Here is an 11,057-nt window from a genome sequence, read left to right as displayed (position 1 = left end):
AGAAGCATATCTAATAAGATTTGATTGTACAATAATAACAATTCGATTAACCTATCACTACAACAAAACCTAATTCCAGCGATTATTTGGGAGAAGCGGTCAAATAGAACCGCCGTCGTTGCAATCCCTACTTTCACATACCAGCGGTAAAACGCAACCGCCTCTGAAGCACAAATCCAGCGGCGGCCATCACGTTTGTTCCACGGCGGTTTATGAAATTTGCGCCATTACCTACTCAGACCGCCTAATTTCTCTTTCCTTCGCACTTCTCGCTAGCTCCACTACCCACTACTATCTGCCATTACCCCAATTTTTCATTCTTCCCAAACATAGCGCGCCCAGAACCCCAAGTGCAGTGAAAAGAAAATCTTCGTGCAAAACAAAAATCTGCAACGAATCATTGCTTAGCAAAACTATACGCATTTGTTCCTGTCCCTGGTAAGCTAATTGTGTTTTTCTTTGTTCTTTTCTGATTCAATTTTATACTTCTTCTAGTTAACAATTATTGATAACCCATTATCTTATTCTCTAGTTGTTTCTCCTTCTTGTTCATCACTCTGAATGCACGAATTTCTCTCTTGGAAGCGCAAATTTCTTCAATTTAAGGTTACTCTGTCTCTTTCTCTATTAGGATTTTCTTCCCTCTCTATTTTTCTTACGCACAGTTTTTGATGGATAATTTAATGTGTAATTTTAAAAAGTGTTATATATAATATGATCACATAAGCTTTTGATTGAAAAATGTTGATTAATTCTATAGTTTCTCATATATTAAGATAGAGTGATGTCAGATATGGAAATATAATATTTTGTTGCAAGAATGACCCAAAAATAATGAATTGAAATTGTGTAAGTGCAACAAAGCAAGTAACATGAGCATATACCTTTTGTGTTTGTTGTGGAGTTTGAGACACAAGTGAGGGGACACTAATAACAGAATGGGAGAGAGTAAGGTTAGAAATTGGGTAGCAGAAGAGAGACAGAGTGAAGTGGAAAAAGGTAAGAGTTACAAGCTCTGTTTTTGTGACAATAATACAATTAAAATTTTCAACAAAATGATCAGATTATTCCTTCCCAGTTTGAGATAATGATGGATCTTTTGTTAATGATGAGGCTAGAGAGAAAAGTGTAAGCACTTTCACTTTTTTTGGCATTGTTTGTTAATGATGATGGAGATTATTCTAATGTTGATGTATTTCTCAAATTTGTATCATAGGAACAATTAGCTTTGCTTCAAGCTAATGAAGGTTCTCCTACTATGATGCATATACCAAGATATTTGGAAAAGAACACCCGAGTCATGTTAGAGGTGTAGGATTTGGTGTCTGTCCATCCCAAGTCATGAAATTTGCTAATAGTTTAGGAGGGGTATCTTCTTCATGCAATCATGACTTTGATATGGGTAAAGTTTGCTCTATGGAAGTAGAATTACAAGAGAATAAAGCAACAATTTCCTTATTACAAGCCCAGGTGACATATTTCATTAATCATTGTATGGGTGAAAAAGTGCCACATGACTTTCCTACGGCTACAAATAATGGGGTAAATATTATACTTTGTTCTTTTTTCCTGAATCTTTAATTGTGAATGATTTAGTAAAACAATGATTTAGTTATTGTTGGTCATTATCCTTATTTGTTCGGATGGTTTATGCCTGTTAATGTTAGACTTAAGTTATATAATGGTCTTTGTTTTTATTCAAACGTATTTTTATTTATTTTTAATCCTAGGTTGCAAACTCACCAATGGGGACAAGGCCACCTTCTACTATTCCATGACTTGATTATAGAGTTTTATGATTGAATTGACTTAAGACTTTTGTTATCAAAGTGACTGTTTATTTTAGGCTTTTAGCATAGTTAAATAATAGAAGCAAAACTCTTTTCTAATTCAATTTTAGGATTGCGTTATTTGAATTTACTTTGATATGTAAATATAGTTGTTAAATACTGGTTGTGTTTGATTTATGATTATGTAAGACTTGTTAAATATATATTATATTTTGAAATACAATGTTCATATTATTTTGGTATCTTTTTCTATTTTATTTTGAGTTGTAGATTTTAATATTGTAGTAGTAATTTTTTTTATTAGGATCGAAGCATTAGAAAGTAGTTTATATATAAGTTTTTTTTTTAAATATGTTGCAAGTATCGCGGCGGTTTAAAACCGCCACGAAATTCATATCAGATGCCCCTTAAAAGCTCATTTTGTGGCGGTTTTAAACTGCTGCAGAAGTCTAATGGTAATTTCAAATTGGAAGTTTGCGGCGGTTACGAAACCGCCGTTTGCTAAGTGACTATCGCGGTGGTTATTTCAGCGGTTCTTTAAAACTGCCGCCGCTGCTTTGCCGACGGTTGACCTGGCCGCGTTTTGTTCACCGCCGGGAACTGAAAATAGCGGCGGTTATAACCACCGCCACATCCCCAAATAACCGGCGCCGCTTTACTATTTTGTTGTAGTGTATAACTCCTATTCTATAAGGAAAAATATAGGTAGACAATGAAAATACTAAACAATGTGAATAATGGATATATCAGATGTTCAATTCAGCGTGTGTAGATGGTTATTCTAATATTAAGATTTAGGTGGGTAATTTGAAGGTGTAGTGTGTTTTCATTTTGAAAAAGTATAGGTAGACAATGAAAATACTAAGCAATGTGAACAATGGATATATCGGATGTTCAATTTACTAGGTGTGTGGATGATTATCCTAACATTAAGATTTATGTAAGTAATTTGGGAGTGTAATGTGTTTTTACTTTATTTGACCAATTTTAGAGCCTATTTTCACATTATTCACAAAAACCATTGCCTACCTAGCAAAGTCCTTTAATTTTATTGGGCCAATTTTAGAGCCCATTGTTCATATTATTCACAAAAACCATTGTCTACCTAGCAAAATTCTATATATAAATTATATAAATATTTATATATTATTAGTAATGTTTTTATATGAACTTGAATTTTAATTTCACATACTTAATTCGTTTTTTAATATTTATATGTAATTTTTAATTTTTATAATTATCATCTATTAATTTGTGAATACCTATAATTATGTAAATAATAAATTAAAGTATAAAAAATTAATTTTATTTAGTTAATATTGACTAATTTTTTATTGTAAAATTATTTTTTTAAAGATTTAGGAGTTATGGTTTAATATTTAAGACAAAAAATATTCTAAAAAATTTACTGATATTGACGAAAAATATTGAGTCCCTAATTGAACTCATACTAAATATAATATTGATTGGAATGAAATTTAAAAACATGCTGATTGCACAAATTAAACCTCTGCATTTCTACATCTACAAATGAAATCAGAGAGAATTTATAAACATTAAATTGTACAGATAAAATTGGGATGAAACTCAAATCTTATCCAATCCCACTCATATCCAAACTTATTATCAATATGAAATTGAAATGCTTTTGAATTTTTGGTGAGAGTTGGAAATCCCTAATCTCAAACTTCAAACTTTTGGGTATACACCAATTAATAATTACTTATATGGCCTATCTTGAATGATTTAATTTGATTATCCCACTGGACTAGCTCCGTGTTTGACTATGTTAAGATAAGGATGTGGATGACCACGTTGGGCTGTGCAATATTAACTATAAGCGGTGCTTTATTTTCCTATGATAGACTTTATATTAATGAAGTTTGAAAAGGGGAATCTTGGATAAGTATAAATAGGGCATGGGTTGTGATAGTACGTACACACAACTACTAATAATAAAACATTCTTCACTCTCTCTATTTTACTATTTTCTCTCTCTTATATTCTTTACTACAGTATTAGTAAATACATCTATTATATTGTGATAATAATTGTAGTAGATATTACTATTAGGATTATATAATTATACCTTTTATTTTATATTTGTTATCTCTTCCTTATTTATTTATTTTACAACACGTTATCAGCACGAGACTCTGATCAAATTTTTAGGAAGACTCAGGTAACAAATTTCATTATGTCAAAGCTCTCTCATCTTGAATTCAATGCTCTTGATATATCTGGAAACAATTATTTATCATGGATATTAGATGCTGAAATCCATCTTGATTCAATGGATCTTGGAGATACCATTAAGGCTGAAAATAATGCATCCCAGAAGGATAAAGCCAAAGCCATGATTTTTCTTCGTCGTCATCTTGACGAAGGATTGAAAAATGAATATCTCACATTAAAAGATCCTGCAGGTCTTTGGAAAGACCTTGAAGAAAGGTATAATCATAAAAAAACGGTGATACTTCCTCAAGCCCGATATGAGTGGACGCGCCTGCTTCTGCAGGATTTTAAATCCATAAATGAATATAATTCTGCAATGTTTCGAATCACCTCACGAATGAAATTATGTGAGGAAAAGATAACTGACCATGATATGTTGGAGAAAACTTTCTCAACCTTCAATGCCTCGAATGTGCTCCTACAGCAGCAGTATCGAGAAAAAGAGTTTAAAAAATATTCTGAATTAATTTCTTGCCTTCTTGTTGCTGAACGCAACAATGAGTTGCTCTTGAAAAATCATGAAGCACGCCCAACTGGCGCCGCCCCATTTCCTGAAGTAAATGTGGCAAATTACCCCAGAAGAGGTAAATGGCAAGGTTTCAATAACAAAAAAAATTATGGAAGGAAAAAAAATTATATTCAAAAGAGAGGGTCTCACCAGAAGTGGGATAAAGAAAGAAATATCAAGCAGAATAAATCGATAGAGGATAAGTGTTTCCGTTGTGGTGGAAAGGGACATTGGTCACATACCTGCCGTACTCCAAGGCACCTAGTCGATCTTTACCAAGCATCTTTGAAAAAGGATGACAAGGGAAAAGAGTCAAATTTTGTTTCAAATGATGCTGAAAATTCCACCACTCATTATGATGTATCTGATTTCTTTGAGGACCCTGAAGGAAATATTGGTCATTTGATCAATGATGGAATAGTTTAATATGTGGGATTGTGAAGTATCTATGTAAATAAATAATGTAAAGAACTTATTATTAAGTTTTATTTCCTATGTATTCAAGTTTCAAATGTGATGTATATAAATAATGAAATATTAATGTTTATAAATTTTGAAATCATTAAATGTGTCATGTTTTAAAATAAAATTTTAGTATATGACATTATTTTTATGTGCAGTATTTCTTAGAAAAATAATTCCGACCAAGTATTCAATTTAACTGTGCATACTACTCATTTTATTATTATTTGTCTTTGAAGAGAATGGCAAGGATATGTAATGAAGATGTATGCCTTGCGGATAGTGCAAGTTTGCACACCATTCTCAAAAGTGATATATATTTTACCCATCTTGTGCCAAAAGAGGAATATGTTAATACTATTATTGGCTCAGGCAATGTGATAGAAGGCTCCGGAAGAGCTATAATTTTGTTTCCTGGAGGAACAAAATTTATAATAAATAATGCACTATTATCTACCAAGTCCTTGAGGAACTTGTTGAGTTTCAAAGATATTCGCCGAAATGGATATCATGTTGAGACAATGAAGGAGGGAAATCATGAGTATTTATGTATCACAACTCATGATTCAAATAAAAAGGTTATATTAGAAAAATTACCCTCACTTTCATCTGGGTTGTATTATACAAAGATTATTGCAATTGAATCACATGCCATTGTAAACCAAAAGTTTACTAGTCCAAATGAATTCATAACATGGCATGATAGATTGGGTCATCCGAGAACAACCATGATGAGGAGAATTATTGAAAACTCTCATGGACATTCACTAAAGAACCAGAAGATTCTTAAAACTAGTGAATTTTGTTGTGCTGCATGTTCTCAAGGAAAGTTAATTTTATGGCCATCACCAGTAAATATTGGATTTGAGTCCCCTGAATTCCTAGAAAGGATTCAAGGTGATATATGTGGACCTATTCATCCACCATGTGGATCTTTTAAATATTTTATGGTCCTAATAGACGCATCTTCAAGATGGTCACATGTGTGCTTATTATCTTTTCGCAACCTGGCATTTGCAAGATTACTGGCTCAAATTATTCGATTAAAAGCACAATTCCTGGAAAATCCAATCAAAGCAATTCATCTTGATAATGCTGGTGAATTTACTTCCCAAGCTTTTGATGCTTATTGTATGGCTAATGGAATAAGTGTTGAGCATCCAGTAGCTTATGTTCACACACAAAATGGGTTAGCTGAATCACTTATTAAACGCCTCCAGTTAATTGCTAGACCCTTACTTATGAGAACAAATCTCCCAACCTCGGTTTGGGGCATGCTATTTTACATGCCGCAGCACTTATTCGATTGAGCTCGAGTTACCATCAGTTCTCTCCTATGCAATTAGCTTTTGGCCAGCAGCCAAATGTCTCCCATTTAAGAATATTTTGGTGTGCGATATATGTTCCCATTGCACCACCTAATCGTACTAAAATGGGACCCCAAAGAAAATTGGGGGTATATGTTGGATATGATTCTCCCTCTATATTGAGGTATCTTGAGATACAAACTGGAGATGTATTTAAAGCTCGGTTTGTGGATTGTCATTTTGATGAATAAAAGTTTCCAACATTAGGGGGAGAGAATAAGCTTCCTGAAAAGAAACTTAATTGGAATGCATCATCGTTGATGCATTTAGATCCTCGATCAGGGTAATGTGAACTAGAAGTTCAAAAGATTATACATTTGCAAAGAATAGCAAATGAATTGCCTAATGCATTTTTCGATACAAAGAGGATAACCAAATCTTATATACCAGCGGAAAATTCCCCAATTCGAATTGATGTCCCAGTAGGACAAGTAGCCACTGAAGCAAATTCATGCCAGAAGCGTGGCAGGCCTGTCGGTTCCAAAGACAAAAATCCTCGAAAAAGAAAAGAGGTAAATACGATTCCTGTTGAAAAAGACATAGTAAAGACACTTGCAGTTGTCCAAAATTCTGATATAATTTTAATGCCAGAAGGCGTTCAGGTACCTGAAAATTGTGAAAATGACGAGACCTCGATAAATTATGTCTTTACAGGAGAGAAATGGGACCAAAATAAGACAATTATCAATGAAATATTTGCATATAATGTGGCATTAAATATCATGCATGAAAGTAAGGATCTTGAGCCAAGATCTGTCGAAGAATGTCGACAAAGGAATGATTGGCCAAAATGGAAAGAAGCCATGAAGGCTGAGTTAGACTCACTTGCAAAACGTGAAGTCTTTGGACCTGTAGTCCGTACATCAGAAGATGTTAAACCTGTTGGATACTGATGGGTATTTGTGAGAAAACGAAATGAGAAAAATGAAGTTGTGCGCTACAAAGCCCGACTTGTGGCACAAGGTTTTTCACAAAGACCCGGTATAGATTATGAAGAAACGTATTCCCCTATAGTGGATGTGATAACATTGCGTTATTTGGTCAGTTTATCTGCATATCATAAACTGCATATGCATTTAATGGATGTGGTAATAGCCTATTTATACGGCTCATTAGATCAGGATATCTATATGAAAGTCCCTGAAGGACTAAAGATATCTAAACCATCCAATGAATATTCGCAAGGGTTATACTCAGTCAAATTGCAAAGATCTTTATATGGTCTAAAGCAATCTGGACGAATGTAGTATAATCGTCTTACTGAGTATTTGGCTAAAAATGGATTCAAGAATGATGATATCTGCCCGTGTGTTTTCATAAAGAAAACTGCATCTGGATTCATTATAATTGCTGTGTACGTTGATGATTTAAATATCATTGGAACTCCTGAAGAGATTTCAACAATTATAAAAACTCTAAAAGAAGAGTTTGAGATGAAAGATCTTGGAAGGACTAAATTTTGTCTCGGCCTACAGATCGAGCATATAAAAAATGGGATCTTTATTCATCAAACAACATACACAGAAAAGATCTTAAAAAGATTTTATATGGATAAGTCACATCCCTTGAGTACCCCAATGATCGTAAGATCTTTGGATGTGGAGAAGGATCAATTCTGTCCTAAAGAAGAGAATGAAGATATCATTGGTCCTAAAGTACCATATCTTAGTTCAATTGGAGTGCTAATGTATCTTGCTAATAATACGCGACCTGACATATCATTCGCGGTGAATTTACTAGCAAGGTATAGTTCCTCTCCAACCAGAAGACATTAGAGTGGAATCAAACAAATCTTTCGATATCTTCATGGGACGGTTGATATGGGATTGTTTTATCCCTATGGATCCAAGTCACAACTAGTTGGCTATGCAGATGCTGGATACTTGTCTGATCCACACAAAGGGAGATCTCAAACAGGATACCTGTTCACATATGGTGGTACAGCTATATCATGGAGGTCCACAAAACAGATGATAGCAGGAACCTCATATAATCATGCTGAAATACTAGCGATTCATGAAGCAAGTCGCGAGTGTTTTTGGCTCAGGAGTTTGATCCAATATATTCTGTCATCATGTGGACTGATTGATCATAAGATAGCTCCAACTGTCCTGTTTGAAGATAATACAGCATGCATTGCTCAACTTAAAGGCAGATACATCAAAGGTGATAGAACAAAGCATATTTCTCCTAAATTCTTCTTCACTCATGATCTTCAAAATCAAGGGACAAATGATATCCAACAGATCCACTCAAGTGACAATCTGGCAGATTTATTTACAAAGTCACTCCCAAAATCCTCCTTTCAAAGATTGGTACATGAGATTGGGATACGTCGATTTCGAGATATTAAATGATGTTGACAAGAGGGGGAGACTGTACTCTTTTTTCCTTGGTCAGATTTTTTTCCCATTGGGTTTTTCTTGACAAGGTTTTTAATGAGACAGTTCCCATCATAAAGGATATTGTACTCTTTTTCCTTCACTAAGGTTTTTCCCACAGGGTTTTCCTTTAATAAGGTTTTAACGAGGCAATAATCCTAAATGGTCATCCAATGGGGAGTGTTAAGATAAGGATGTGGATGACCACGTTGGGCTGTGCAATATTAACTATAAGCGGTGCTTTGTTTCCCTATAATAGACTTTATATTAATGAAGTTTGAAAAGGGGAATCTGAAGAACTGAGGATTGATGGTTTAGAAGTTATAATAAATACTCGTTGTAAGTATAGTTACTAAACCAAGCAATCAACCTTTCTTACAAACGTTTTGGGTGTCACAAGTAACAAACCCCTTTTAAAATTGTTAACCGAGTATTCAAACCTCGGGTCGTCTTCTCAAGGAACTGCAAGGAAGTATGTTCTTATTATTAGCTATAATGGTTGTAATCGGGGTTTAGAAGGTGAGAAGCAAGTGATTTAAATGACAAGTAAAGTAGATGGCAATTAAAATAAATAAATACTGTAAAGCAAACTTCTGGCAAGGTAAGAGAAATTGGAAGTCCAACTTAGTTATCTCTCTCAACAATAATGAAAGTTGAATCTAAATTCCACTTAGTTAACCTTTACTAAAGCAAAGGAAAGTCAAGGGACTAATTAGTTTGACCTTCGAATCCTAGTTAATTCCTAAAAAAAAGTTGGGATTATTGAAGTTCAGTTCAATTAGCAAGATAGCGATTATCAGTTATATTGAGTTTGATAATGTTGAGTTATCGATTTCTTAACCAAGACCAAAAGGGGAAGAAGTAAAATTGCTGGAATAAAAATGTCCTTAGATGGAAAGCAATGGTAACACAAATTAAAGAGAAAGCAATCAATAACTGAAATACCTCAAATAATCATTAATTCAAATAACAATCTGTAACATGGAATAATTCATAAGCCAATTGGGCAACATCTGTAGATACGAATAAAAGCATTAAAGTGAAAGTAGCATAGGAACACAAATTAAAGTAAATACTAAACCTGGATCGAGAGTCACTTTTAAAAGCTAAGAGAAGTCCTAAATCCTAATCCTAAGAGAGAGAGAGGAGAGAATCTCCCTCTCAAAACTAAATCTAAATCATGGAAAGTAATAAAAAATGCGAGCTCCCCATTGAATGGATGCATTCCCCCACTTTATAACCTCTAGTCTGTGTGTTCTGCACCTGGATCTGGGCCAAAAGGGCTTCAGAAATCGCTGGGGGCGTATTCTATAAATTCTGATACGTGGCCTCTGTCACGCATCCGCGTGGGTCACGCGGTCGCGTCATCTGGAGTTTTCCTTGTGGCGCGGTCGCGTCGGTCACGCGTCCCATCGAATGCGCTATGCTCAAGTCGCGTGGCCGCGTCAGTCATGCGGCCACGTCGCTGCTTTTTTGCTCCTGGCACGCGATCGCGTCGTCCATGCGATCGCGTGGATGCCAGTTTCTTCAAAACTCCGTTTCGCACTTTCCTTCCATTTTTGTACGTTTCCTTTTCCATCCTTTAAGTCATTCTGCCTTTAGAAAATCTGAAACTACTCAACACACTAATCACGGCATCGAATGGAAATAAAGGTAATTAAAATAATTAATTTTAAAGCTTAGGAACATGTTTTTCACATACATCTCATAATAAGGAAGGGAAAGTAAAATCATGCAATTAATATGAATAAGTGGATGAAGGATTGAATAAATCACTCAAACTAAGCACAAAATAACTCATGAAATATGGGTTTATCAACCTCCCCACACTTAAACAATAGCATGTCCTCATGCTAAATCCAAGGTAAAGAATAAGGTAAGGTTAAAGTGGTGGAATATTATGCAATGCAACCTATTCTAAATGTATCTACCTAGATGAGTCATGCAATTCCAATTTATCCACTCATATATAAAGCTTACATGTAGTCAAATTAATTCACATTCTCAAGGAGTCATATATATATATATATAGCCAACCCTTAAATAATAAAGCATTTTAGCAAATGAGATGGGAAATAAAAATATTGTACAAACTTGCAAAACAATTAGTAAATTAAGCACAGATATATGTTGATGAGTTATTGAACCCTCACTGGATTTTGTGTTTACCCTCTAGTCACTCAGTGTTTATTGGGTTTATTCACTCTACTTTTCTTTTTATTCTTACTTTCTATAACTTTGTTCTTCATCTAACCAATCAACAATTATAGAGTACAGTCATACCAAAACTTATGAGGTCTTTAATTAAGGTTGT

General features: G+C 34.3%; 1 long non-coding RNA gene across 1 annotated transcript; it reads left to right on the top strand.

Moving 5' to 3' along the window:
• The first annotated feature begins 292 nt into the window (after positions 1 to 292).
• Positions 293 to 1,292, top strand: LOC148573635 (uncharacterized). Its single transcript, XR_015905057.1, has 3 exons — positions 293 to 438; positions 533 to 606; positions 1,217 to 1,292. It is a non-coding gene; the product is annotated as an uncharacterized LOC148573635 (long non-coding RNA).
• Positions 1,293 to 11,057: the final 9,765 nt, after the last annotated feature.

This window comes from Arachis ipaensis, chromosome B2, assembly GCF_059453495.1.
Source record: "Arachis ipaensis isolate K30076 ecotype BB chromosome B2, ASM5945349v1, whole genome shotgun sequence".
In the NCBI taxonomy this organism is placed as follows: Eukaryota; Viridiplantae; Streptophyta; class Magnoliopsida; order Fabales; family Fabaceae; genus Arachis; species Arachis ipaensis.
The sequence above is the reverse complement of the archived record's forward strand: the minus strand, read 5'-3'. Positions and strand labels throughout refer to the sequence as shown.